We start from the raw sequence: 26,835 nt of genomic DNA on the forward strand, positions 1-26,835 counted from the left end.
CAGCAATCCCACTACTGGGCATATACCCTGAGAAAACCATAATTCAATAAGAGTCATGTACCCCAATGTTCATTGCAGCACTATTTACAATAGTCAGGACATGTAAACAATCTAAGTGTCCACTGACACTTTATCCATGAATGGATAAAGAAGATGTGGTACATATATATATATAATGGAATATTGCTCAGCCATAACAAGGAACGAAAGTGGGTCATTTGTACAGATGTGGATGGACCCAGAGTCTGTCATACAGAGTGAAATCAGAAAGAGAAAAACAAATATTGTATATCAATGCATGTATGTGCAATCTAGAAAAATGGTACAGATGAACCTAATTCCAGGGCACAAATAGAGATGCAGACATAGACAATGGATGTGTGAACACAGAAGGGGAAGGGGATGGTGGGATGAACTGGGAGATTAGGTTTGACATAAATACACTACCATGTGTAAAACAGATAGCTAGTGGGAACCAGCGGTATAGCACAGGGAGCTCAGCTCGGTGCTCTGTGATGACCTAGATGGGTGGGACCTAGGAGGGAGGCAGGGAGGGAGGGAGGGGGTATATGTATACATATAGCTGACTCAATTCCTTGTACAGCAGAAACACAACATTGTAAAATAATTATACTCCAATTTAAAAAAAAAGATAAAGGACCAGATTCAGAGCCCTTCCCTTAATAATTAAAGAACTGGGGTTATTTAAAAAAAAAAATTTCAAATCAGCATTGGATTTCTACCATCAAACTCCCAAAACCTGAAAAAGCCACACGTTACTTTCGAGCGACATCTTTGAATAATTATTTACACAATAGTTTCATTAGGGAACTGGTGACTAAAACCACCTGCCTTGGCCAGGCCCGCTTGCCTGAGCTGTCTCACAACAGGAGGTTCCGATAAGGAACAAGGTGTGGGAGCAGAAAGCTAACCCAAAAACTAACCGGGAGGGGCCAAAAGAGGGAGGAGACGACCAACCTCCCAGAGCCCTTCTCGCTGGATCCATCTTGGCTGAGAGATGTGTGAGCCACCAGGAAGGACCCTAAGTCAGACTATGGGCCAAGCGAGATGACTGGCCAGAGACAACCTGGAAGCTAACCGTCACCATAAAACATGAGACTGTGAGCCACGTGGCAGAGCAGTTCTTCCTGGGATCCCTCACCCTGCTGCTCTCTGCCCGGGCATCACTTCCCAATAAAGTCTCTTGCTTTGTCAGCACGTGTGTCTCCTCGGACAGTTCACTTCCTAGTGTAAGACAAGAGCCCACTCTTCGGCCTTGGAAGGGTTCCCCTTTCCTCAACAGTTTCTTTTGTATCCTACAACTACTATGAGTTATTTCAATTGTTATTCAATAGTGGATGCAAAATTCCCAACAGATTAACTGGCATACTTTATAAGACTATAAACATAAAAAGAAAAATTTATTAAATACACGATTGAATGTCCTGGAGGGAACTTAAAGCCCAGAGGCCATATTTGGAAAAAAGATGTTTGCCTTACCCAGCAGACAAACAGAACTTAGAGACAGGGTTGTCACTGCTAATCAGCACAAAGGGACAAAATGTTGAGAAATACAAAGACGCAAGTGAAGAAACGTTTTCATCAGCCCAGAGCTTGGGTTTACAACTAGGGCCATCTAAAAGGACAAAATAGAAGTGAATAAGTAAAAAAGCCAAACATGCTCACCAGGATCAGGATGGTGCATGTGGCTCTGGCTTCATAGGAAGGTCCAGAAGAAAGTCTATTGCTGAGAATGTATTGGACTTACTGCTTGTATCTGAAAAGAACAAAGACAATAGAGTCATTAGCCCAGACCGCAAGGCTCAAACACATTACATCAATATCACAGATACTGACGATATTTCCTCTCAATCTATCTGGAATATCCCAGGAAGATATGCATATGTTTCCCCCCCCATACTTCTGTTTCTGCTCCTCGCTACTCTCACAGGAATGTTAATATATACCAGGAGTTTCAGGATACAGTCGAGGAAATAGGAGAAGCCAATGTACTCAGTGGATGGAGCTAAGAATTTGATCTCCAAAGAGGTACTGGGACAAAGGTTAATGGCCTAGAAACTACTCAGGAAGCAAGTCATGCTGGGGGAAAGCTCCATGCCCTTTCTGTGTAAACAGAAGACATGTTGACTTCCAGCATCATTCAATCCAAAACATGCCATTGGTAGATGATCCCTTTAGAGAAAGAACCAACTTGTTAGCAAAGACCAACTGACCCACAGAGGTCTCAACCCATGCCCCAATTTGAGTTACAAAGTTATAAAGAGTGAGGAATTTCCAAGGAGCCCAACCCAGTCTGAATGAAGATAATATGCAAAGTAATGTTAGTAGAAACTACTCCATCAATTTAGAAAGTACGTTAGAAACTGATTTTATTTGAATCTACCAGAAAATTGATTTGCTCACATAGCAAATTGTTTTAATTTAACAAGAGCAAGTCTTTTGTAGTAACAGAGCTATTTGGTATTGATTGTTTTATAATAACAAAGATTAATCAACGTAGTATCTATCAATGGGAGACTGAATAAATCATGCTGCATCCTATAATAATCAGGGAAGCCCCAGAGTTCTTTTAAATTGGACAACGCCCCTGGTCACACAGAAACAAATGAGTTCAACACCAAAGGCTTCAAAGTGGTCTACTTGCCCCCAAACACATGCCTCTAATTCAGCCTCTAGATCAGGGGATCATAACAACCTGTAAGCCTCATATGGAAAGATTACCAAAGCTATGGAAGAGAATCCTGATAAAGAAATCATCATGGAAGTTGGGAAGGATTACACCATTGAAGATGCCATTGTTGCTATAGAAAAAGCTGTGAAAGCCATAAAGCCTGAAACAATAAATTCGTACTGGAGAAAACTGTGTCCAGATGACTTCACAGGATTTAAAACAAAGCCAATCGGGCTTCCCTGGTGGCACAGTGGTTAAGAATCCGCCTGCCAATGCAGGGGACACAGGTTCGAGCCCTGGTCCAGGAAGATCCCACATGCTGCGGAGCAACTAAGTCCGTGCGCCACAACTACTGAGCCCGCGTGCTGCAGCAACTGAAGCCCGTGTGTCTAGAGCCCGTGCTCTGCAACAAGAGAAGCCACCGCAATGAGAAGCCTGTGCACCGCAATGAAGAGTAGCCCCCACTCGCTGCAACTAGAGAAAGGCCGCATGCAGCAATGAAGACTCAACACAGCCAAAAATAAAATAAATTAAAATAAATAAATAAATAAAACAAAACCAATCAAGGAAATCATGAAAGAGATTGTGGATATGACAAAAAAAAAAAAAAGGTGTGAAGGTGAAGGGTTTCAAGATATGGATCTTGGAGAAATTCAAGAGCTAACTGAACACCACTCCAGAGGAATTCACGAAGACGACTTGATGGAGACGAGTGCTTCCGAACCAGTGCCAGATGATGAGGAAGGTGATGTAGAAGCATCAGGGCCTGAAAACAAATTGACATTAGACAATCTGGCGAAGAGTTCTGACTATTCAAGACTGCTTTTGACTTCTTTTACGACATGGACCCTTGTATGATACAGGCACTGAAACTAAGGCAAACAGTGGAAGAAGGATTGGTACCATACAGAAACATTTTTAAAGAAATGAAAAAGTAAAGAAGTCGGACAGAAATTATGTATTTCTGTGAAGCTCGACCAAGCGTGCCTGCCTCTCCAGCCTCCCCTTCCACCTCCTCCACCTCTATCACCTCTGCCACCCCGAGACGGCAAGACCGATCCCTCCTCTTCCTCCCCCTCCTCAGCCTACTCAACATGAAGACATCAAGGATGAAGACCTTTATGATGATCCACTTCCACTTAGTGAACAGTAAATAATCATCATGACTTACAGTTAATAAACTTATCTGTTGTGTATGTGTGTGTGTCTTTGTGTGAAAATCTAATAACTGTATGGTAAGACCTGTATGAGACTTTTTTGCGTCATCATCATCATTGCCTAAGTATTCATCATGTAGAACACTGTGTGCAAGATTTGTATTGAGGTATCCCCTGGCGGTCCAGTGGTTAGGACTCCACGCTTCCACTGCAGGGGGCATGGGTTCGATCCCTGGTCAGGGAACTAAGATCCCTGGTCAGGGAACTAAGATCCCGCATGATGCGTGGGGCAGCCAAAAAAAAAAAAAAAAAAAAAAGACTTGTATTGAAGTGGATAGCCCATCCTTACATAGGAATAAGGTGAGTGATATTTAATATAAAATTAATAATGTGTTAGTTTTTTACTGTTTTATAACTTTGCTTTCAAATGATTATATTATTATATAGTATCTCTCTCTTTTTCTCTTAATTGGAGAAACTGCATATCAACCTGTCATCACAGGTAACTCGTATGAATATAATTGTAATACTGTATGCCATAAAAATTTTATGATCATTCATTCATTAGTGTATAGGCTAGGCTATCATGAAGCAATCATACTGCTGCTTTATTATTAACATACGAATTATTATACCTGTAAATATGAATTTTTTTCACATTATCTTATTTTTTAATTAAGGTAGAACTGATTTACAATAAGCTTCAGGTGTACAACATAGTGATTCACACTTTTTAAAGGTTATACTCCATTTACAGTTATAAAATATTGCCTATATTCCTTATGTACAATATATCCTTGTAGCTTATTTTATACATAGTAGTTTGTACGTCTAAATCCCCTACTTCTATCTTGCCCCTCCCCTTTGCTCTCCTTGCTAGTAACCACTAGTTTGTACTCTATATCTGTGAGTCTTTTTAACATATTTTTATTTATTTAATTTTTGGCTGCATCAAGTCCTAGTTGTGGCTTGAGGCCTCAGCAATTGCGGCACGCGGGCTCTCCAGTTGTGGCTCAAGTGCTCAGTAGTTGCAATGAGCGGGCTTAGTTGCCCCGCAGCATGTGGGATCTTAGTTCCCCAACCAGGGATCAAACCTGAGTCCCCTGCATTGGAAGGCGGGTTCTTAACCACTGGACCACCAGAGAAGTCCCTGTTTCTTTTTTGTTACCTTCACCAGTTTGTCTTCTTTTTTAGATTCCACATATAAGTGATATCATGCAGTATTTCCCTTTCTCTTTGAATTATTTCACTAAGCATAATACGCTCCAAGTCCATTCATGTTGTTGCATATGGCAAAACTTCATTCTTTTTATGGCTGAGTAGTATTCTATTCTATTAAACATATACACATAATATATATAATACATATATCAAAGATATATACAACTATATATATCCCACATCTTCTTTACCCACTCATCTATTGATGGACACTTAGGTTGCTTCTTATCTTGGCTACTGTAAATAATGCTGCTATGAACACTGGGGTACATGTATCTTTTCAAATTAGTGGGTTTTTGTTTGTTTGTTTGGATAAATAGCCAGGGGTGGCAATGCTGGATCATATGGTAGTTCTAGTTTTAGTTCTTTTGAGGAACCTCCATATTCTTTTCCACAGTGGCTGCACCAATTTACGTTCCCGCTAACAGCGTAGGAGGGTTCTCTTTTCTCCACATCCTTGTTATTTGTGGTCTTATCTTATTTTTTATTTTTTTTTTAATTTTTGGCTGCATTGGGTCTTCTTGCTGCGCATGAGCTTTCTCTAATTGCAGCGAGCTGGGGCTACTCTTCATTGCGGTGTGTGGGCTTCTCATTGGTGGCTTCTCTTTGTTGTGTAGCACAGGCTCTAGGCGCTCGGGCTTCAGTAGTTGTGGCACATGGGCTCCATAGTTGTGGCTCGTGGGCTCTAGAGCGCAGGCTCAGTAGTTGTGGTGCATGGCTCAGCTGCTCCACAGCATGTGGGATCTTCCCGGACCAGGGCTCGAACCCATGTCCCCTGCACTGGCAGGCAGATTCTTAACCACTGCACCACCAGGGAAATCCTGTGGTCTTTTTGATGATAGCCATTCTGACAGGTGTGAAGTGATATCTCACTGTGGTTTTGATCTGCATTTCTCTGATGATAAACAATGTTGAGCATCTTTTCATGTGCCTGTTGGCCATCCATAAATACAATACAATACTGTAAATGTATTTTCTTTTCTTTATGATTTTCTCAACAGCATTTTCTTTTCTCTACCCTTAGGTATAAAATACATATAACATAGAAAATATGTATTGGTCAACAGTAGGCTATTAGTAATTACGTTTTGGGGGAATCAAAAGTTACACTCAAATTTTTGACTGTGTAGGGGGTCGGCACCCCTAACCCCCACAGTTTAAGGGTCAACTGTATCTACAATGGATTAAAGAATAAATTTATAAAAATCCTTTACGTTTACTACTACTACTACTACTACTACTAAAAAAAAAACCCTCTATTGGAAGAATAGCAAAGGATCAAATCATCACACTGAGAAAGGAGAGATAAAAAGAATCCAGATACTTTTGCATATTTTTTTCTATCTGAACTTCTCCTCCAATACCTTTCTTGTCTGTAAAAAACATGTTCCACCTAATACAGGAAAAGGGAGGGTAGAACCATCACCTACATTGATGGTACAGGCAATAATCATCAATGGCTGCTAAAGCCCTTAGATGAGAGTGACTCAGGTGCAGTTGACACACTGACTACATTGATCATAATCTTACAAAAGAGAAAAATGAATAATTCTGAATCTGATCTCATCTCTAAAATAACTACCTTTTTGCAGGAAATATTAAGCATGGGAGGTCACATTAAAAGACATCATGAGAAGGCAGTACGCCAAATCAGAGTATCAGAAAATTCTACATGGAATATGATCTCTTTCAAACAAAAAAAATTAATGTATAAAAGGGAGTTACTGGGCTTCCCTGGTGGCGCACTGGTTAAGAATCCGCCTGCCAATGCAGGGGCCATGGGTTCGAGCCCTGGTATGGGAAGATCCCACATGCCATGGAGCAACTAAGCCCGTGCGCCACAACTACTGAGCCTGCGGTCTAGAGCCCACGAGCCACAACTACTGAGCCCATGTGCCACAACTACTGAAGCCCATGCACCTAGAGCCTGTGCTCCGCAAAAAGAGAAGCCACCTTAATGAGAGGCCTGCACACCGCAACAAAGAATAGCCCCCGCTCACCTCAACTAAAAAGAAAGCCTGCGCACAGAAACGAAGACGCAACGTGGCCGAAAATAAATAAATGATTTTAAAAAGGGAGTTATCCATAGACAATTATAAAATCAAGAGATATAAAATATAATAACAAATAAGAAATGATCTCATGATTCTTTAAATGAACCTGTCAAAATATAAACATTCAGGAATATTTGAATACTGTTTGGTACTGGATAATATGGAGGAATTATTGTTTATAGTTACATATGATAAAATACTACAATTAAGTTAAACAAAAAAGTCCTATTCTATTAGGTACACGTACTTAAGGGTTTATTTTTCTTTTTTGGGGGGCCACACCACATGTTTTGCGGGATCTTAGCTCCCTGACCAGGGATTGAACCCACACCCTCGGCAGTGAAAGCGTGGAGTCCTAACCATTGGACCGCCAGGGAATTCCCTTACTTAACTATTTAGGGATGTAGTGACACGACTTTTGGAGTTTGTCTTAGCATAAGCAGTTGCTGGAGGGAGATGGAGCAGGATTATAGATGAAATGATTTCAGCTGTGAGTCAGTCCATTTGTTGCTGTTTGATTAGTTCTTGTGGGTTTTTTCCTATCACCCTCCTCACTTTTCTAGGATTTTTTAATATTCTGTACTATTATTTAAAAATTTTTTATATTAATAATTAGTCATGTTGAGTTTGTTTTCCATTTGCTATAATGTTATCCGTTTATTCTGGAGTGTAACATATCTCAAAACCTCTCACGTTGAGATAATATCACATTGGATTCTAATAACATTATTCTTTCTCATCATTTTTCCTTAGCAAAATTAAAAATACTGAATCCCTTCAACCTCAGGAGAGGCTGACCTTAGTCAGCCATACTGGCAGAGGTGTAAAGTAGGGAAGAGAAAACCCAACTCTGTGGGTTATTTCATAGTTCTCACCAAGTTTTCACTTCTATTACCACCAGGTCATCAAACTCAGACTGTTATTGAACCCTCCTACACTGTTGGTGGGAATGTATTGAGTTGGCCAAAAAGTTCGTTCGGGTTTTTCTGTAAAACCGGAACGAACTTTTTGGCCAACCCAATAGAATGGTACAGCCACTATGGAGAACAGTATGGAGGTTCCTTAAAAAACTAAAAATAGAGCTATCATATGATCCAGCAATTCCACTCCTGGGCATATATCTGAAGAAAACCATGGTTTGAAAGGAAACATGCACCCCAATGTTCACTGCAGTACTGTTTACAACAGCCAAGACATGGAAGCAACCTAAATGCCCATTGATAGAGGAATGGATAAAGAAGATGTGGTACATACATACAATAGAATACTACTCAGCCATTAAAGAGAATGAAACAATGCCATTTACATAACGTAGATGGACCTGGAGATTACTATACTAAGTGAAGTTAGTCAGACAGAGAAAGACAAATATCACATGATATCACTCATATGCGGAATCTAAAAAAAAAAAAGATACAAATGAACTTATTTACAAAATAGAAAACAGACTCACCTACTAAGAAAACTAACTTATGGTTACTAAAGGGGAAAGGTGGCCGGGTGGGGTTGGGGGTGGTGGTGGTGATAAACTGGGTGTTTGGGATTGACATATACACACTACTATATTTAAAATAGATAACCAACAAGGATCTACTATGTAGCACAGGGAACTCTGCTCAATATTCTGTAATAACCTAAATGGGAAAAGAATTTGAAAAAGAATAGATACATGTATATGTATAACTGAATCCCTTTGCTGTACACCTGAAACTAACACAACATTGTTAATTAACTATATTCTAATATAAAATAAAAAATTTTTTTAAATTCAGACTTAGGTAAAATAATTTTTAATAGAGGTTCAATTAAAACACCTTGCAGGCAAATATACGTCTATTATTAGGAGAAGCTTATGGACTTCCAATATACCAAAACTGTCTCAATATCTGATATCATTCATGGATAAAGATGCAGTATGGCACCTCATGTACAACTTTTGTTCCTTCTAAAATTACAGGTTTTCAAAAAGTATTATCATGGTTAAATATTAGAAGCATGTACAAATTGTTCAGAAATAAGACATAATACTGGGTACCACCAAATATGACATGCCTGAAAAGATCAGGTGAAAATGACAGGTGAGGTCTGAGTAGTGAGAGAAGGAATCTGTGCAAAAGGTCTGGCTCTGTTTAAGGCCAATCTGAGGAGTTTTTTCCCTAAATATTATTCAGTTTTCATTTTGGAAAACCTTGCAAAATTATAGCCTGGAAGGGAGAGGAAAAGAAAAAACCATTTAAGTAAAAACTGCCAGACTCTTAGAAATGAACAGGAAGAAGGGGGTCAAACCCATATTCGCTGCCTCAATAAATATGTGTTAAGCACCTAAAGTATGTCACATTATTCTCAGTAGGTGAGCTATGTCAGGAAATGAGACTCATAATTAGAGAACCAAGATAGCTAAGAAAGGTGGACATTTGATAATAATTAAAATAAACAGGGACTTTCATGGTGGTGCAGTGGGTAAGACTCTGTGCTCCCAACGCAGGGGGCTCGGGTTCGATCCCTGGTCAGGGAACTAGATCCTGCCTGCACGTGCAACTAAGAGTCTGCATGTCACAACTAAGAAGTCCGCATGCCTCAACAAAGATCCTGTGTGCCACAACTAAGACCCAGCACAAAATAAATAATAAATATTTTTTTAAAAAGGTACTTTAAAAAAATAGAATATACAATATGTAATAAGATAAAGGTACCTTTGGAGAAAAAAGGAGCTCAATTAGTGGAAGGGATGCAATATTAAATGTTAGTAAAGGGAGACCTCATTGACAGTTGGATATTTTAGACAACACTTGAAAAGAGGTGAAGGAATAATCCATGTGAATATTTTGGGCATATGATCCAAGCAAAAGAAACAGCCAGGGTCATGTCATGTCCCAGGCAAACTCAGGTGCCCATGTACATGAAACCAGTTGAGTGAGGCAGAAAGTTTAAGAGAGGAGGTCAGTGGGAAATCCCTGGTGGTCCAGTGGGTAGGACTCCATGCTTCCACTTCAGGGGGCCTGGGTTCAATCCCTGGTCAGGAACTGAGATCCCACAAGCAGTGCAGTGCAGCCAAAACAACAAGAACAACAAAAACAAATAAATAAACAAACAAAACAGAGAGAGAGGTCAGAAAGGAACACGAAGCTCCGTAGGGTCCTGGTAAGGATTTTGAATTTTCTCTTAGGAAAATGGTAGTCATTACAGAATTTTGACCAAAAGACTGACATTTTCTATCTCACCTGCTGAAAGGCCGTGTTGTCTGGTAAGCTGAGAAAACACTGCAGAAGAATAAGGGTGGGAGCATAGAGACTGCTGTTGAAGAAATCCAGGTAAGAAAGGATGTTGGCTCTGACCAGGCTGGCAGCAGAAGTGGTTATGGAAAGTGGTCGAACTCTGGATAAATTTTGAGAGCAGAACCAATAGGATTTCTTATGACTGCATATGAGGTGTAAGAAAAAGAATGCATCAAGGATATCTAGATTTTTGGCCTGTCTCAGCAAATGGAAGAATGGAATTGGCACCAACTGAGACAGGGAAAGCTATGACCAGGAAGGATTGGAAAGAAGCTCAGGAGAAATTTTTTTTAACATGTTGAGTTGGTGATGTCTACTAGAATTCCAAGAAAAGGTCTATTATACAGATAACTGTGGAGTTTCAAAGTGAGGTATGTTACGGAGATGTACACTTGCAAGTTTGGGGCTTATAGTGCTATTTACAGTCATGACACTGCATGAAATCACAATAGAATGTGTGTGAAGATTGAGAATTTAGACATGACTGAGCTCTTGGGCAGTCCCATATTAAAGGGATGGGAGAAAAAGAGGACCCAACAAATTCAAATTAAGAATAAAAATGTCAATTGTGGCAAAAGCTTCTGAGAGGACATTTAAACAAAATCTTAGAAGTTACCATTGGACTTAGGAGTTTGTTAATGACGATGGAGGTGTGAGGCTAATAAACCAAACCTGAGTGAGTAGAGCTACATAGCTGAGGTAATCGGAAGAGAGAAAAAAAATGCTCTTTACAAGTTCAGTTGTAAAAGGTGAAAGAGACAGTAGAACAGGAAATGTACTGGATCACTAAGAGAGAAAAAACTATTTTTATTTTTTAAAATTATTCATTCATTCATTCATTTAGTTGTGCCGGGTCTTAGTTGCAGCAGGCAGGCTCCCCAGTTGTGACATTGTGAACTCTTAGTTGCGGCATGCGTGTGGGTGAATTATTTCACTTCCATTATTAAGAATTAATTGCTGAATGTTAATTTTGAAATTTTATTTTGAGATTTAATTTTCTGCTTTTACTCAACTTTTTTTAAAAGTTAGGATTTGGGCATTGCATTAGCTGAGCAAATCTATGGGATCTAGCTCCCTGGCCAGGGATTGAACCTGGGCTCCCTGCACTGGGAGCAGAGTCTTAACCACTGTGCCACCAGGGAAGTCCCAGAAAAAACTATTTTTAGAAGGTATAAGTGTTTATAATGTTAGTTTAAAAAGAGCCAGAGAGAGAGCAGTAATAAACAGGTCACCAGTCATGAGATTTGATAAAGAACCAGTCCACAGAGAAGTTAAGACATGGGGGCATGGTCCTTAGCTGACATTAGAGTTAAATGATTTGTTTTAGGCTAGAAAGCAGAAAGTGTTTTCAAATGGTGATTTCTTTGTTCTTTCTGAGGGGGGCAGGGGCAGAATATCAAGATAGAGGGGAGTAATACTGGGGAACTTAATGAACTAACAATTAAGATTTTACTGGCCTTGCCAAAAGTTTAATAAACATGTTGAGCCAAGAACTGCAATCTGGAGAGGAAAATAACAGGAGATGGAAAAAGGCTGCTGGTCCAGGGGACAACATATGTGCACAGGAGTTCAGGTGAAATCTGTGAGCAGGGTTTGGGAAGTTTTAAATGACAGATCTATAATGACTGAGCTCTTTTCCCTGAAAGTACTGAAATATTTATAATTATTAAGACAGTTCAGGGGAAGATGTCCTAGATTTTCTGAATGTTCCCCAACTAAGTGAAGACGGTAAGGCTAAAAAGGAAATCTCCATGTGGAGTCTTTTTAGTCAATGCGAACACTGAAATCTTAGAACAGTGATGGTCGAACCCAGGACTTTACATCTCTAAAGAGCAGAGAATGTATCTGAGACCCGAGCTGGTGATTCTGAAAGTCTTCTCTCTTTAAGCCAGCATACGCTCCAGGCAGTAAGTGAAACTGTGCCAACAGTCACTGGGGTAGGATGCAATTCCACTCCCCTAATTGGTGGTTGTGGTATAAGGAGAGTTTCAGTCAGAAATATAAATAGGAATTATGACATCTGCTGCAAACAGCTTATGATATACCATGGAGACGATACTGCATCCATCTAAAATTGAAGTGTGGTTTGTGTATAAAGAAAAAAAAAAATCTCCCAAAGCCCTATCATTACAGATGTCAAATCAAAATATTGTAAATTTGAGAAGACTACTTCTGTTTCACAAAATGTATTCTCCCTAAAATTGTTTAAAAACCCACTCCTGGACATATATCTGGAGAAAACCATAATTCGAGAAGATACATGCAGGGGAGTTCCCTGGTGCCTAGTGGTTAGGATTCATGCCATGGCAAGTGTTCAATTCCTGGTGGGGGAAGTGAGATGATGAAAGCCGAGGAAGGAAGGAAGAAAAGAAGAAAGGAAGGAAGGGAGGGAGGGAGGGAGAGGGGAAGGAAGGAAGGAAGGAAGAAAGAAGAGATACATGCACCCATGTACCCCAATGTTCACTGCAGCACTGTTTACAATAGCCAAGACATGGAAGCAACCTAAATGTCCATGACAGAGGAATGGATACAGAAAATGTGGTAAACATATAATGGAATATTACTCAGCCATAAAAAAGAACAAAATAATGCCATTTACAGCAACATGGATGGACCCAGAGATTATCATACTAAGTGAAGTCAGACAGAGAAAGACAAATATCATATGATATCACTGAAATGTGGAATCTAAAAAGATGATACAAATGAACTTATTTACAAAACAGAAACAGACTTTGAAAACAAACTTATGGTTACCAAAGGGGAAAGGTGGGGGTGGGGGGAGGGATAAATTAGGAGTTTGGGATTAACATATACACACTACTATATTTAAAATAGATAACCAACAAGGACCTACTATATAGCACAGGGAACTCTACTCAATATTCTATAATAACCTATATGGGAAAAGAATCTGAAAAAGAATGGATACATGTGTATGTATAACTGAGCCACTTTGCTGTACACCTGAAACTAATACAACATTGTTAATGAACTATACCCCAATATAAAATAAAAATTAAAGGGACTTCCCTGGTGGCACAGTGGTTAAGACTACATGCTCCCAATGCAGGGGGGCCTGGGTTCAATCCCTGGTCAGGGAACTAGATCCCACATGCATGCTGCAGCTAAGAGTTCGCATGCCACAACTAAGGAGCTCATGTGCTGCAACTAAGAAGCCCATGGCCGCAACTAAGAAGCCCACCTGCTGCAACTAAAAAGCCCACGTGCTGCAACTAAGGAGCCCTTTAACTGCAACGAGGGAGCCCACCTGCCACAACTAAGGAGCCCACATACTGCAACTAAGGAGCTGGTGAGCCACAACTAAGGAGCCTGCCTGCCACAACTAAGACCCAGCACAACCAAATAAATAAATAAATAAATATTAGAAAATAAAAATTAAATTTTTAAAAATTGTTTAAAAAAAGAGAAAACTGGCCCAAAATGGCGTCACTTGAACTGAGCTTCACTCACCAAACCAAGACTTAACACCTAACTTAATTACAGTTTCAGCCTCCCCTAGAAACCGAATCTTAAATAAGTCAATCTGGAATTAACCTGGTCAGCACTAGTGAGGTAATTTGCCTGACAAACCCCTGCCTGCCGTTGCCTAAAGAAAGGTAACCTTACCACAAACAATAAGCTCTTTTATAGTATAACTTTCTCATAGCTCTTCAGAGCTCCTTTCTATTCGTTAGATGGGATGCTGCCCAATTCATGAATTACTGAATAAAGCCAATAAGATCTTTAAAATTTACTTGGCTGAATTCTGTTTTTTAACAAAACCAAATGGGACTACTTTGATGTTACCTAAGCAAACACCAGAGAGCTTTATAATTTCAGATCTCTCTGCCTGAATTTCTTTGTTCTCAAATAGCCACATGGAGTGCTTGCTGCGCAATCCTTTCAAGTTACCGGCCTAATGTCTTCATTAGAGTCCTTTCATGACAACCCTATTTAAAATAATAATAATAATAATAGCTCTCTGACCTTTGTCTTAATTTTGTGTAGTATATACTGCAAAATGTACTCTTTCTAATGTACAATTCAGCATCTTTTGAGAGCATATATAACCATAAATACATCACTGAAATATACAGAACTTGGGAATTCCCTGGTGGTCCAATGGTTAGGACTCAGCCTTTTCATGGTTGTGGCCCAGGTTCAATCCCTGGTCGGGGAACTAAGATCCTGCAAGCTGCAGCCAAAAAAAAAAAAAAAATAGCAACAAGGGAAAAGCAACAAATAACATACAAGGGAATCCCCATAAGGTTATCAGCTGATTTTCCAGCAGAAACTCTGCAGGTCAGAAAAGGGAAAAACCTACAACCAAGAATACTCTACCCAGCAAGGCTCTCGTTCAGATTCAACGGAGAAGTCAAAAGCTTTACAGACAAGCAAAAGCTAAGAGAATTCAGCATCACCAAACCAGCTTTACAACAAATGCTAAAGGAACTTCTCTAGAAGAAAAGGCCAGGACTAGAAACAAGAAAATTACAAATGGGAAAGCTCACCGGTAAAGGTAAACATACAGTCAAAGTAGGAAATCATCCACACACAAATATGATATCAAAACCAGCAATCATGAGAAGCAGAGAGTACAAATGCAGGATATTGCAAATGCATTTGACATTAAGAGACCAGCAACTTAAAACGATATACATATATAGACTGCTGTATCAAAACCTCAGGGTAACCGCAAAACAAACTTCCGGGTACAAAACAAGTAAGTCACAGGGATGTAATGTACAGTGTAGGGAACATAGTCAATAATATTGTAATAACTTTGAATGGTGACAGACAGTAACAAGACTTATCATGGTCATCATTTTGTAACGTACAAAAATAGCTAATTACTATGCTGTACAACTGAAACTAATAGAAGTCAATTATATAATACTTCAGGGGAAAAAAACCACCTGGATTCATCTCTGAATCCTCTGTTTCACTCTCTCACTGTTATAAAACTGAATGTTTATGTCCCCCCAAAATTCATAGTTGACACAAAACCTCCCAATTTCATGGTATTAGGAGCCGGAGCCTTTGGGAGGAAATTAGGATTAGATGAGGTCATGAAGGCAGGCCCCACGTGAATGGGTTTAGCACCCTTATAAATGTCACGAGAGAGCTTGCTCCTCTCTCTGTTGTCCACCATGTAAGGACACAGTAAGAAGATGGTGTCTATGAACCAGGAAGCAGGCCCTCATCTGAACCTGACCATGCAGGCATCCTGATCTTGGACTTCTAGCCTCCAAAACTGTGAGAAATAAACTCCTGGTGTTTATGTCATCTAGCTTATGGTATTTTGTTATAGCAACCCAAGCAGAACAAGACACTTTCCTTCCACATTAAGAAATCTAGTTAACCCTTATTAAAAACACATCCAGAATCCAGCCACTTCTAAGCTACCACTCTGTTCCATGAACCCTCAAGTGGCCTACTATAATAGCCTCCACCCTGGTTTTCCTTCCTCTTCCCTCAGTCTCACAATCTGTTCTCCACTATGCACCCATATGCAGCCTGTTAAGACCTAGGTAAGGGACTTCCCTGGTGGCTCAGTGGTTAAGAATCCGCCTGCCAATGCAGGGGACATGGGTTCGAGCCCTGGTCCGGGAAGATCCCACATGCTGCGGAGCAACTAAACCCCGTGAGCCACAACTACCGAGCCCATGTGCCACAACTACTGAAGCCCACATGCCTACAACCCATGCTCCGCAACAAAGAGAAACCACCGCAATGAGAAGCCTGTGCACCACAATGAAGAGTAGCCCCCACTCGCCACAACCAGAGAAAGCCCGCACGCAGCAATGAAGACCCAATGCAGCCAAAAGTAAATAAATGAATAAATTTATTTTTTAAAAAAAGGGGGGACTTCCCTCGTGGCGCAGTAGTTAAGAATCTGCCTGCCAATGCAGGGGACATGAATTCAAGCCCTGGTCCAGGAAGATCCCACATGCCACGGAGCAACTAAGCCCCTGCGCCACAACTACTGAGCCTGCACTCTAGAGCCCAAGAGCCACAACTACTGAGCCCGCGTGCCACAGCTACTGAAGCCCGTGCGCCTACAGCCCGTGTTCTGCAAAAAGAGAAGCCACTGCAATGAGAAGCCCACGCCCTGCAACAAAGAGTAGCCCCTGCTCACCGCAACTAGAGAAAGCCCGCGCACAACAACGACGACCCAACACAGACAAAAAATTTTAAAAAAAATTTTTAAAAATTAAAAAATTTTTTAAAAGACCTAGGTAAGATCATTCCCCTCCTCTGATCCAAACTTCCTATCACCTCCAGAATAGATACCCAACTTCTTAGGCAGCCATTCCAGCCCCGAATCTTGTCCTCCTGCTCCTTCTTCCCACCTGATGGAAAGGAGATCTTAATGATCCCAACTCAGCTCTACCTCTAAACATTTTTACATCCTGGTACTGGGATAACCTTTCCACGTCCATTTACATTCGGTGCCAGAAATGGAAATACCTCCATATAATCCTTCGTAGACTCGGGACCCTGAGCTTGGATCCTTAACGAATACCACGACACCACAATACAGAGAATATATGGGTGGGGGTAGGGAACAGTAAGGGGCTGGGACACTCTACACGTACCGGTATAGGTCCCATAAGCACTTCTGCAGCCATGTTTTAAGAGACAGGTTACAGATGAATGAATATAACCATGTCAGGTTTCAGTGGGTTCAGGCCCCTGTGTGCCCACGCCTGGCCCTTGAGCCTGGTGAACTAGGGCTGGATGCCTAACCTCCGTGCCTCAGTGTCTCACCTTACTAGCTCTGTGCGCTTGAACGAAGATCCAACCTCCTGGTGCCCTAATTCTTCATCCTCCTCCTTCAGTCTGTTCCTCCGTTGAACAGCCTTTGGGAAACTTTTAAAAGCCTAATGTAGTTTGTGTCCCCCCTTAGTTTTAAATTTTCCGCAGCGCTCAGAGTTCTGAGAATATAGGCAGAGGCCTCAGCCTGCTATTCCAGGCGCGACTCCACCTCAAACTTTGTTCCTCGCCAGGCACAACGGAGCCCAGGTTTTCCGAATCCTCACGGCTCAGTCGCAACTCCAAGCCTTTGTACATGCCGGTTCCTGTGCCTGTAACCCTCTCCCACATCTAATCACACCCCCGATAGTAAAATTAAACAGGAAAGCTAAGGTGTTAACCCCTGTCAGAAACAGGAGCCCATATACTAGCGCCTCACCGTCCTGGACACCGGGGCCTGGGCTGCAGGGACGAGAGCACTTGGGGCTTTAGTGTCTGGTGGGGTGAGGGCCCGAGGACGAGCGTTTACCTGAGGCGGGTCCCTCCGAGCGGCCGCAGCCATCCAGGCCTGTGGGCGGAGCGGGGCCAGGAGCGGGCCGGCGGTTCTTAAACCGGCCCTGGTGCGGATCATCTCGGGCGGCGCCGCGGCCGAGCCTCAGACTCGCCTTTGTGCAGCGGGAACAACGACTGCCCCGTCGCTTTCTCGGTCCTGTCCCGTCGGCCCCACTAAACGCTCCAGAACTTCTGCCCGTAGGAATACACCCGAGCAGCCAAAATGACCGCCCGGAGGAGGACGCCGGAAGTCCCGCCCCACGCTAGGCAACCCTCACGGAAACGCCTCTGTTCTGAGCCTTCATTGGCTCAGCAAGGCTGCCGATCGACGCAGAGTATTCTGAGTAATGTAGTTCCCACACTTGGGGTAACCCGCGCGTGGACTACTGGCAATCTTAGACCCCTGAGGGGCGCTGGGAAATGGAGTCAGCGGGCCAAAGGACTTAGAAGGCGCTTGTCCTTTTTTTAAAAAAATAAATTTATTTATTTTTATTTTTGGCTGCGCAGGTTTCTCATTGCAGTGGCTTCTCTTGCTGCAGAGCACGGGCTCTAGAGTGCAGGCTCAATAGCTGTGGCGCATGGGCTTAGTTGCTCCGCAGCATGTGGGATCTTCCCAGACCAGGGATCGATCCCATGTCCCTTGCATTGGCAGGTGGATTCTAAACCACCGTGCCACCAGGGAAGTCCCAGGGACTTGTCCATTCTTAAGGGGTAGAACTCAGGGTTTCTGGGGGATGTTGTGTTGCCTGCAGACGTTCATCCAAGGTTGGAGATGTATTAGTTCAGACCCTGTGAACTTCATCATGCTCCCTGAGACTAAACATATCATTGCAGAAGCTCCCAGAGGACAGAGATCCAAATGCACATATCATTCCTAGTCATTCAGACACAAAATGTGTCCACTGGTGGCAGAAGCTAATAAACATTTCATGGGGAGGGGCAAAATAGGGGTATGGGATTAAGAGACACAAACTACTACTGCTACCAAACCAATCTTGGGCTGTTTACCTGATGCATAGCAAAGCCAATCCATTGACACTCGGTTGTGGTGAAGGAAAGTACAGGGCTTATTGCAGGCACCAGCAAGAACAGGCAGCTCATGCTCAAAAGACCTGAACTCCCCAATGGCTTTCAAAGAAGGGTTTTTAAAGACAGTGTGAGGAGGGAGGGTGGCAGGATGTGTGATCAGCTTGTGCACAATTCTCTGGTTGATGATGAGGTAATGGTGATATTTTCGGAATCTCAATTATCAGTTTTCTGGCTCTAACTGGTCTGGGGTCTATGTGCTGGTTGTCAGCACACAGTTAACTTCTTCCACCTGGTGGTGGTTTTAGTTTCTGCAAAACAACTCAAGGATATGGTCAAGATATTATCTATAGCCCTTGAGGAGGAACTAAAGGTCCTTGGCTTTGTTTTATGGCTAAACTATTATTATTTTGTCTTGCTTGACTGCTTTCCTTTGTTTCTGCATTTTCTCACTTCTCTGATTTTGCTTTTTGGAATTCGGGAAAGGCCTAGGAGGCTAAAACTTTTCTATTAACAAGAGTCAGGTCAGGAATTCCCTGGCGGTCAAGGGGTTAGGACTCCACGCTCTCACTGCTGAGGGCCCAGGTCCAATCCCTGGTCGGGGAACTAAGATCCCACAAGCTGTGCAGCAAGACCGGGGGAGGGGTGGGGGGGAAAGTCAGGAGACATGGGGATTGGGGGTGTCTGTCCCGGGGAAGGACCAACAGAGTCCTGCTCAGTTTCACTATGTATAAAATAGATAAGCAACAAGGATATATTGTATAGCACAGGGAAATATAGCCACTGTTTTTAATAACTTTAAATGGACTATAATCTATAAAAATATATTTTTAAAATTTTAATTATTTATTTTTGGCTGTGTTGGGTCTTCGTTGCCGCGCGCGGGCTTTCTCTAGTTGCGGAGAGTGGGGGCTACTCTTCGTTGTGGTGCGCAGGCTTCTCATTGCAGTGGCTTCTCTTATTGCAGAGCACGGGCTCTAGGCACGTGGGCTTCATTAGTTGTGGCACGTGGGCTCAGTAGTTGTGGCGCCCGGGCTTAGTTGCTCCACGGCATGTGGGATCTTCCCATACCAGGGCTCGAACCCATGGCCCCTGCATTGGCAGGCGGATTCTTAACCACTGTGCCCCAGGGAAGTCCCTATAAAAATATTGAATCACTATGTTGTACACCTGGAACTAATATTGTAAAACAACTATACTTCAATAAAAATAAATTAATAATGAAAAATAAACATTACCATGTTGGAATTAAATCTATACACTATGAAGTGCTAGACTCAGTTTTATCAGTCTCTGTATGTCTGGTCAGGGAGAAGAGAAAAAACACTCCAGATGGGCCATGACAGGAAAGACAGTAGAGGGATGCTGGGCTACTCAAAGCACGAGTACACAGGTGGATCTCTGTAGTCACTTTAGAAAATACTTCTAAGAGCATAGTAAATTAGTGTGCCCAATTTAGTAAGCAATATTTTTATCCATTTAGTATCTTTTTGGATAGCTTGATAGTTAACTTCCTTTTGGGAATCTGACATCAATCTCAAAAATAGAACAATGAAAGATATGCTGTATTGATATGGGACAATGGGTGCGGTGTTCACAGGTGGAGCATATATGAAAAAGATGTTCTGAACCCCAAAATGCACGGGGTAACTTAAACCATGATCTCATATCATTGTTGGGAAGTGGTTATCATTTCCCCTGTGATTACAGAGACTGTTCTGCATGAGGAATTGATATTGTCTGGGAAAGTTATAAAATTCAAATTATAGAAAGCTATTAATGACTATGCAGTGATTCAGAGATTGTGTCAGAAATGTCTCAGAGAAAGTATCAGTGGATGGTAAAAAGGTGAAAATCTTAGAGAAGTTTTAGCAGTGATGTCTGAGAAGAGGTACAATTAAGCTGAACATCTGACTAGAACAATCGTTCTGAAGACTGTCTCCAAAATGTGATTCCTCTTCATGCTTGAAGTCATTATGCAATATCAGCGTTCAGGAAAAGTTAAGGGGGACATTGAGAGTACACGGAATTGCAAAAATACACAGGGAAGCTGAAGCCAAAGTGTCTTGTTTAGTCACTGTTCTGACAAATGATCAATGAGTAAATATTTGGCTTCAAGAACTTATTGTAGATGCGTGGGAGACATTGGCACACAAAAGCGACAAAGACGCCTGCCCTCCTAGGGGTTATATTATATTCAGGAGGACAGAGGAATCATGAAAGAAGAAATGCTAAGTCATATAGTATGTTGAATGTAGGAGGCATAATGGAAAGAACATAAGGTGAATGTACTTAGAAGTAGAGTGTGGTATGCAGATTACAGAGCTGAGTAATCACTGCGCAAAAACGTGAAGGAGATGAGGAATAACTATATGGGAATTTTGGGAATAAATTCTAGCCAGAATAAGCACGTGGCTAGATAGCTTTGGTGGGTGGAGCCTCACAGGGCTCCTTGGCAGTGGAGGGCCTGGCTAGGACTTTAGCCAAGTTGGCCGTTAGCCGGATTTGCTCACTGCAAAGACACTCAGGGGATGTGTGAGAAACCTTGGCTCCGCCTCTGGGCGTCTGCAGACTTCCACTCTGGTGGATTAAGGCCTGGAACCAGGAAGCGTAATTTTTCATCGAACCCTGGTTTTCAAGTCTGATCCCTGGACCTTCACCATGAAACGCTCATTTTCATTTCAAAACCCAACCTAGTGAAGCAGACATTTTGTGGGTCAGGCTCTAGAATCTGTGTTTTAATAATCTTCCGGGTGATTCTGATACATTTTCAAGAATATTCCATCGCACCATTGAAGTTTCTGTGGACCAGGTCACTGTGTTTCTTGCAATAACAGAAGTCCCCCTGAATCACTATGCTGTACATCTGGAACTAATGTAATGTAAAGCTACTTTCTCATTTTACACCCAATATTTCCTGATACTTCCTTCTCTCAAAACCTTGTCGACCTAAAGCTACCTCCTTTTAAAGACTGCGTTGCATTTTGTCTTCTGCATGTACCATGGCTGGCCAGCTGCTGTGAGCTCATGGCTCATGGCTACTCTTGCTTCTCAGTGCCTGTATGGGCCCTTCTCCAAGGCCAAAGAAAATTCTTCAGAGGTGACCAGAGTCCTCAAGTGCCAGTCCAATCCCAATGATGTTCCCCATGGGCAGAAAAACCAGACCAAGTAGTGATGGCCTGAAGGTCTAGAGGCTGACAATCATGTCCCAGGAGTCAGGTCCAGCTGAGGTTACAAATGTGGAGTCCAAGAGGCCACCTCCTGACCAGAGGGCAGGTCCCTGAGATGGCATGGACACGTGTGCAAGAGAGGGGCCAGCATTGCCCAGGTGCCACAGGTGGGGAATCAGCTTCTGGAGTAGGAGGAAGTGGGACCTCAGATTTTGAGCCAGAGGTGAGGACATTGCCTCTGGAGGGGGAAGCTGGGATGCAGTGACTGGTGGCACCTGTCCACACCTGACCTCTGATGTAAGAGCAAGGGTCTCTGCCCCTGGGAGGTCCGGCCTGAGGTTTCAGAACACCTCTACCTGGGTAGGGCCCCCTGAAAAGATGCAGCCATGGAATTTCCAGCTGCCTCTGCAGCCCTGGGTTCTGAGCTCTGGTCCCTCCACCTCTGCTTTCTGGGCTCCATTTCCCCGTGCAGGTTTAGAAAGTGCCCTGGTAGGAGGACGGGAGGATGCGACCTCACCCGCTGTGCCGTCCTTCCCTCAAGCTCACAGCCCCGTGCTGTGTGCCATCCCACGCCTCAAAGCAGGAACTCCGCGTATTTTGCCACTTTTATAGTAGTTTATGGTAGGGGTGTGAGTCAGTCTGTTACTGTATCACAACCAGAACCTACAACACACTTGAAAAAACCCAAAGTGGTTCTGAAGGTTTCAAAAACTAAAACTCAGTGTAGGATTTTATTAACACTTTTACAAATTGGAGTTAGGTTTTGGATTCTAACAGACGCGTCACAAAATATACATCTCCAAACCCAATTTCCTTATAGTTATGTAATAATAAGCTGACTTACAGTTATGAGAGATTTCCCAAGTGACACTGATCAGGACGCTAGCCATATCCTCGGAAGGTGAACCTTTTTAATTTTCATTTTGTTGCTAATGTAGAACCCACTGACAGATAGTGTAAGAAGAAACACATGCAAGGATTGCAAAGAACAGAGAATGGAGAGTTAGAAGCACTATGAGCTGTGTTCATTCCTATACTGAAGTATTGAGTGTGTTCAGATCAAAGAGTGAAGGAAATTGCTTTATTTTCTTCTGATGTCTTTTACATCTATTAAGATATAGAATCATAAAACAATTTTGAAGAATGAATCATTACCAAAGATCATATTCAATCTCTGCAGTAATGAGTTTTGACATTGATTTGCTAATTCGCATATATTTAAGTGACCACAAGTTTCTCACTGTAAATACCATGTAAAGTTGTGGGAACAGGAGAGGATGAGGCTCCTCACAGATCACTGCACTATAATAGGCATAAAAAAGTTCACATAATATTTATGCTTTTGAAAAATGTGGCAAGGGAACAACAGATAATTTTGAGGATCTTAAATTAGGACAGATTTCAAAGTCAACATTTGGTGGTGAAAAGAATAAAAAGACTCAACATTTCAAGGTAATGGCACCACATTCAAGAGATCATCTAATAAGTCACTGAGCAATTACTAAAAACTTTGAGTCTGTAAATAATAGGAAACCGTCAAATTAAAATATTGAAAAAAAATCCATGCAGAGTCTTAATTTACTACAGGAATATAAACTAATATTGAAAAGAAAAACTCATTCTGGGAGGTAATGTTACTATGATGTTTTATTAGTGGTAATAAATATAACTTATTTCAGCAAAATTTATCATTAATAACAACCACATTACCTAAATATTCTGGATTGAAATAATATTTAGACAAGTTATGTGCTTCATATCTGCACACATTAAAAAGCATTTTACATGATTAAATATAAAAAGATTAAAACAATTTTCCAATCAATTTGAAGTAAAGCAGACACAACAGAACTGCAGAATTACACATTTAGCCACAGGTAAGACTATTTTTCAATTACCAAGTATTGTTTATGTTAGTCATAATAGACAAATGATTATTAAATATGGACAATAAAGACTACATGAAAATGTAGGTCGTTGAAAGTTGCTTTTAGGTGCTAATGGCTGTCAAATTTTGCTAAAAATTACTTATATTTCATTAAAAATATTCATTTAGTACTTAAAACTAAAGTTAAATGGTTAAAAAATACAATCTTTAAAAAATAATTTATTTAATTGAATTTTTTAACGAATCTTATCATTTCTCCTACATGAATAAACAATCAAGTGACCCATTATGTCTCCTCTGAAAATTTTCTCACCTTTCACCTACTACAACTACTACTGTAGTTCACAGTACTGAGCATTTGGCCAGGTAGCAGTTTCAAAAATAAAGAAAATGGGTTACATGGGGACATACACAATTCTTGAACTCCCTTCAGTTCTTCCAGTCTTCAAAAGCCTCCAGAAGCCCGCATATCCCTAGGACTTTTTCCTCTGCATTTGAAAGGAACTTCACCCAACCAATATGCTTAGAAAATGCAAATAGGGGTTTAGTAGGTGGCGGTGTCGCAGTGGTTAAGAATCCACCTGCCAATGCAGGGGACACAGGTTCGAGCCCTGGTCCTGGAAGATACCACATGCTGCGGAGCCACTAAGCCTGTGTGTAACAACTACTGAGCCTGTGCTCTAGAGCCCGCGAGCCACAACTACTGAAGCCCGCTCCCTAGAGCTGGTGCTCCACAACAAGAGAAGCCACCACGATGAGAAGCCTGTGCACCGCGACGAAGAGTAGCCCCTGCTCGCCGCAACTAAAGAAAGCCCGCGTGCAGCAACAAAGACCCAATGCACCCAAAAATTTTTTTAAATAAATTTTAAAAAAAAAGAAAATGCAAATAAATCTTTTGGGGATCAGCTTAAAGTTCAAATTAGCAGTGAGTTTTGTAACGGTAAATACAAATTTATAAAAGAAAAATGAATCCGCCGAGGCTAAAAAGGAGAGTTTCATCACCGCATCCACTTTTTCTTAGGGTATTAACTTGAAAAAACTTTTTTCTTCCTTTGCCCATTATGATATAAGAAAATATTTTTAAAGGCTATATATGCCTTTTGTCAGTTTTACAATCCGGGAATCTTTTTCTCCAGGACCTGAGAGAGAAACAGCTCTTTGAAATTCAACCATCACGGAAGAGAGTACCCTTATGTTTCAGTCTTTGTGGAAGAGTAGGAGCCTAACTTCAGCAGGTGCCTGGGTCTAATTTACACAACTACCTCCTGTCATAAAGGTATAAGAAATTTATTTTTCTTTTAGATAAAGACACTTAGCAGATGCCAATGACCACCCCAATTACATGGTAAATTTATCATTAACTATATGAAAACTGGTACTGTCAAAAATCCTCTAACTTGAGAACTAGTTCTCATTTATCTCAAAAACACCTATGTAACGGATTGTATTGCCTGGCTACATAAAAGGGTGAGATTTCTTACTTACTTCACAGTCTCCTTACTAGATTGCTTGTAATGCACGTCACATTCTGCTTTAATGCTTATTCAACAGAAAAAAATGTTTTCTTTCTCTTCTATTTATGTGCAGAGGTTTTCTGGGTTAACAGGACATTTTATTTATAATTATGTTTCCACAACACTTCCTAACTCAGAACTCCAAAACACTGAAAATTTCCTAAATGGTATTATCAGGAAATCCCTGAACTTCATTAGTAAATAACACACATATTTTAGAAAGTCATCTTTGAGTAATTATTATTATTATTTTTACATTTTTTATTATGGTAAAATATACATAATGAAAAATGCACCATTTTAATGATTTTGAATATACAATTTGGTGGCAGAAAGTACATTAACATTGCTGCACGACCATCAAGACTATCCATCTCCAGAATTCTTACATCATTCCAAACTGAAACTCTGTACCCATGAAACAATAACTTCCTATTTCCTCATATCCCTAGATGTTGGCAACCACCATTCTACTTTCTGATGACTCCCAGGACCTCATGTAAAGTGAAATGATAAATCATACAATATTTGTCAGACAGAAATAATGTATTTCTGTGAAGTTCCACTGAGTGTGCCTGCTTCTCCAGCCTCTCCTTCCACCTCCTCCACCTCTATCACCTCTGCCACTCCGAGACAGCAAGACTGATCCCTCCTCTTCCTCCGCCTCCTCACCCTACTCAACATGAAGACATCAGGGATGAAGACCTTTATGATAATCCACTTCCACTTAATGAACAGTAAATAATTATCATGCTGTAAAGTTAATAAACTTAGCTGTTGTGTATGTATGTGTGTCTTTGTGTGAAAATCTAATAAATGTACAGCAAGAACTGTAGGAGACTTTTTTGTGTCATCATCATCATTGCCTAAGTATTCATCGTGTAAAACATTGGTAGATATTAGGCTTATGTGCTAGGTCTCTTCCTAATGAGGTCCCTGTCATGAGGGGCAAGAGTAAGACCTAAACACACAGGCAGCATCAGTATCAATTCTTCACAGACCCAGAGAGTGAGCCCCCAGGTTAATATCATGAGAAGAGCAAAAGATTAGTCTATAAAATGAAAATAAATAAGCAAAATAAAGACCTTACACAAAATGATGCATTTAATTTCAAAAAAACAAAAGCAGAGATCATCAGATGTACTTACAAGCAAACTGCTGCTTAATCACATTGTGTTGAACATGGAAAACCTGGAATTTAAGTCAAGTTGTGCCATACAATGGTGGTTGCAGTTATATGTGGATATTTATCTCATGGCTGAGTTGTGTGGATAAATTGTGAGTAGATTTAAATAAATAAAATAATTTCAGACTTACTATTGAGAAGATAAAGTATGAAATCTGCTATAAAACCCAACGGTGAATTAGGAAAAGAGACCGTGGTTGGCAGAGTTTTGATGGCTGTGAACTTTGACTCCTGGGGTTACTCCCATGAATATGTTATGTTACATGGTAAACGAACTTTACAGATGTAATTAAAGTTGCTAATCGTTTGACTTTAAAATAGAGATTATTCAGGTTGGCCTA

The 26,835-nt window shown here is 41.2% G+C and overlaps 1 protein-coding gene across 1 annotated transcript in view; it reads right to left on the minus strand.

Annotated features, from left to right (window-relative positions):
- The window catches only part of LOC137753673 (zinc finger protein 211-like), a 28,681-nt gene extending 10,749 nt beyond the window's left edge, over positions 1–17,932 (minus strand). Inside the window, exons 1-2 of the mRNA XM_068528963.1 lie at positions 17,688–17,932; positions 1,687–1,777 (exon numbers count right to left, since the gene is read on the minus strand). The gene's annotated coding sequence lies outside the window, so the exon portion shown is untranslated. The remainder of the gene's footprint in view (positions 1–1,686; positions 1,778–17,687) is intronic.
- Between the last annotated feature and the right edge of the window lie 8,903 nt (positions 17,933–26,835).

The sequence above is a fragment of the Eschrichtius robustus genome, chromosome 19 (genome assembly GCF_028021215.1).
Source record: "Eschrichtius robustus isolate mEscRob2 chromosome 19, mEscRob2.pri, whole genome shotgun sequence".
In the NCBI taxonomy this organism is placed as follows: Eukaryota; Metazoa; Chordata; class Mammalia; order Artiodactyla; family Eschrichtiidae; genus Eschrichtius; species Eschrichtius robustus.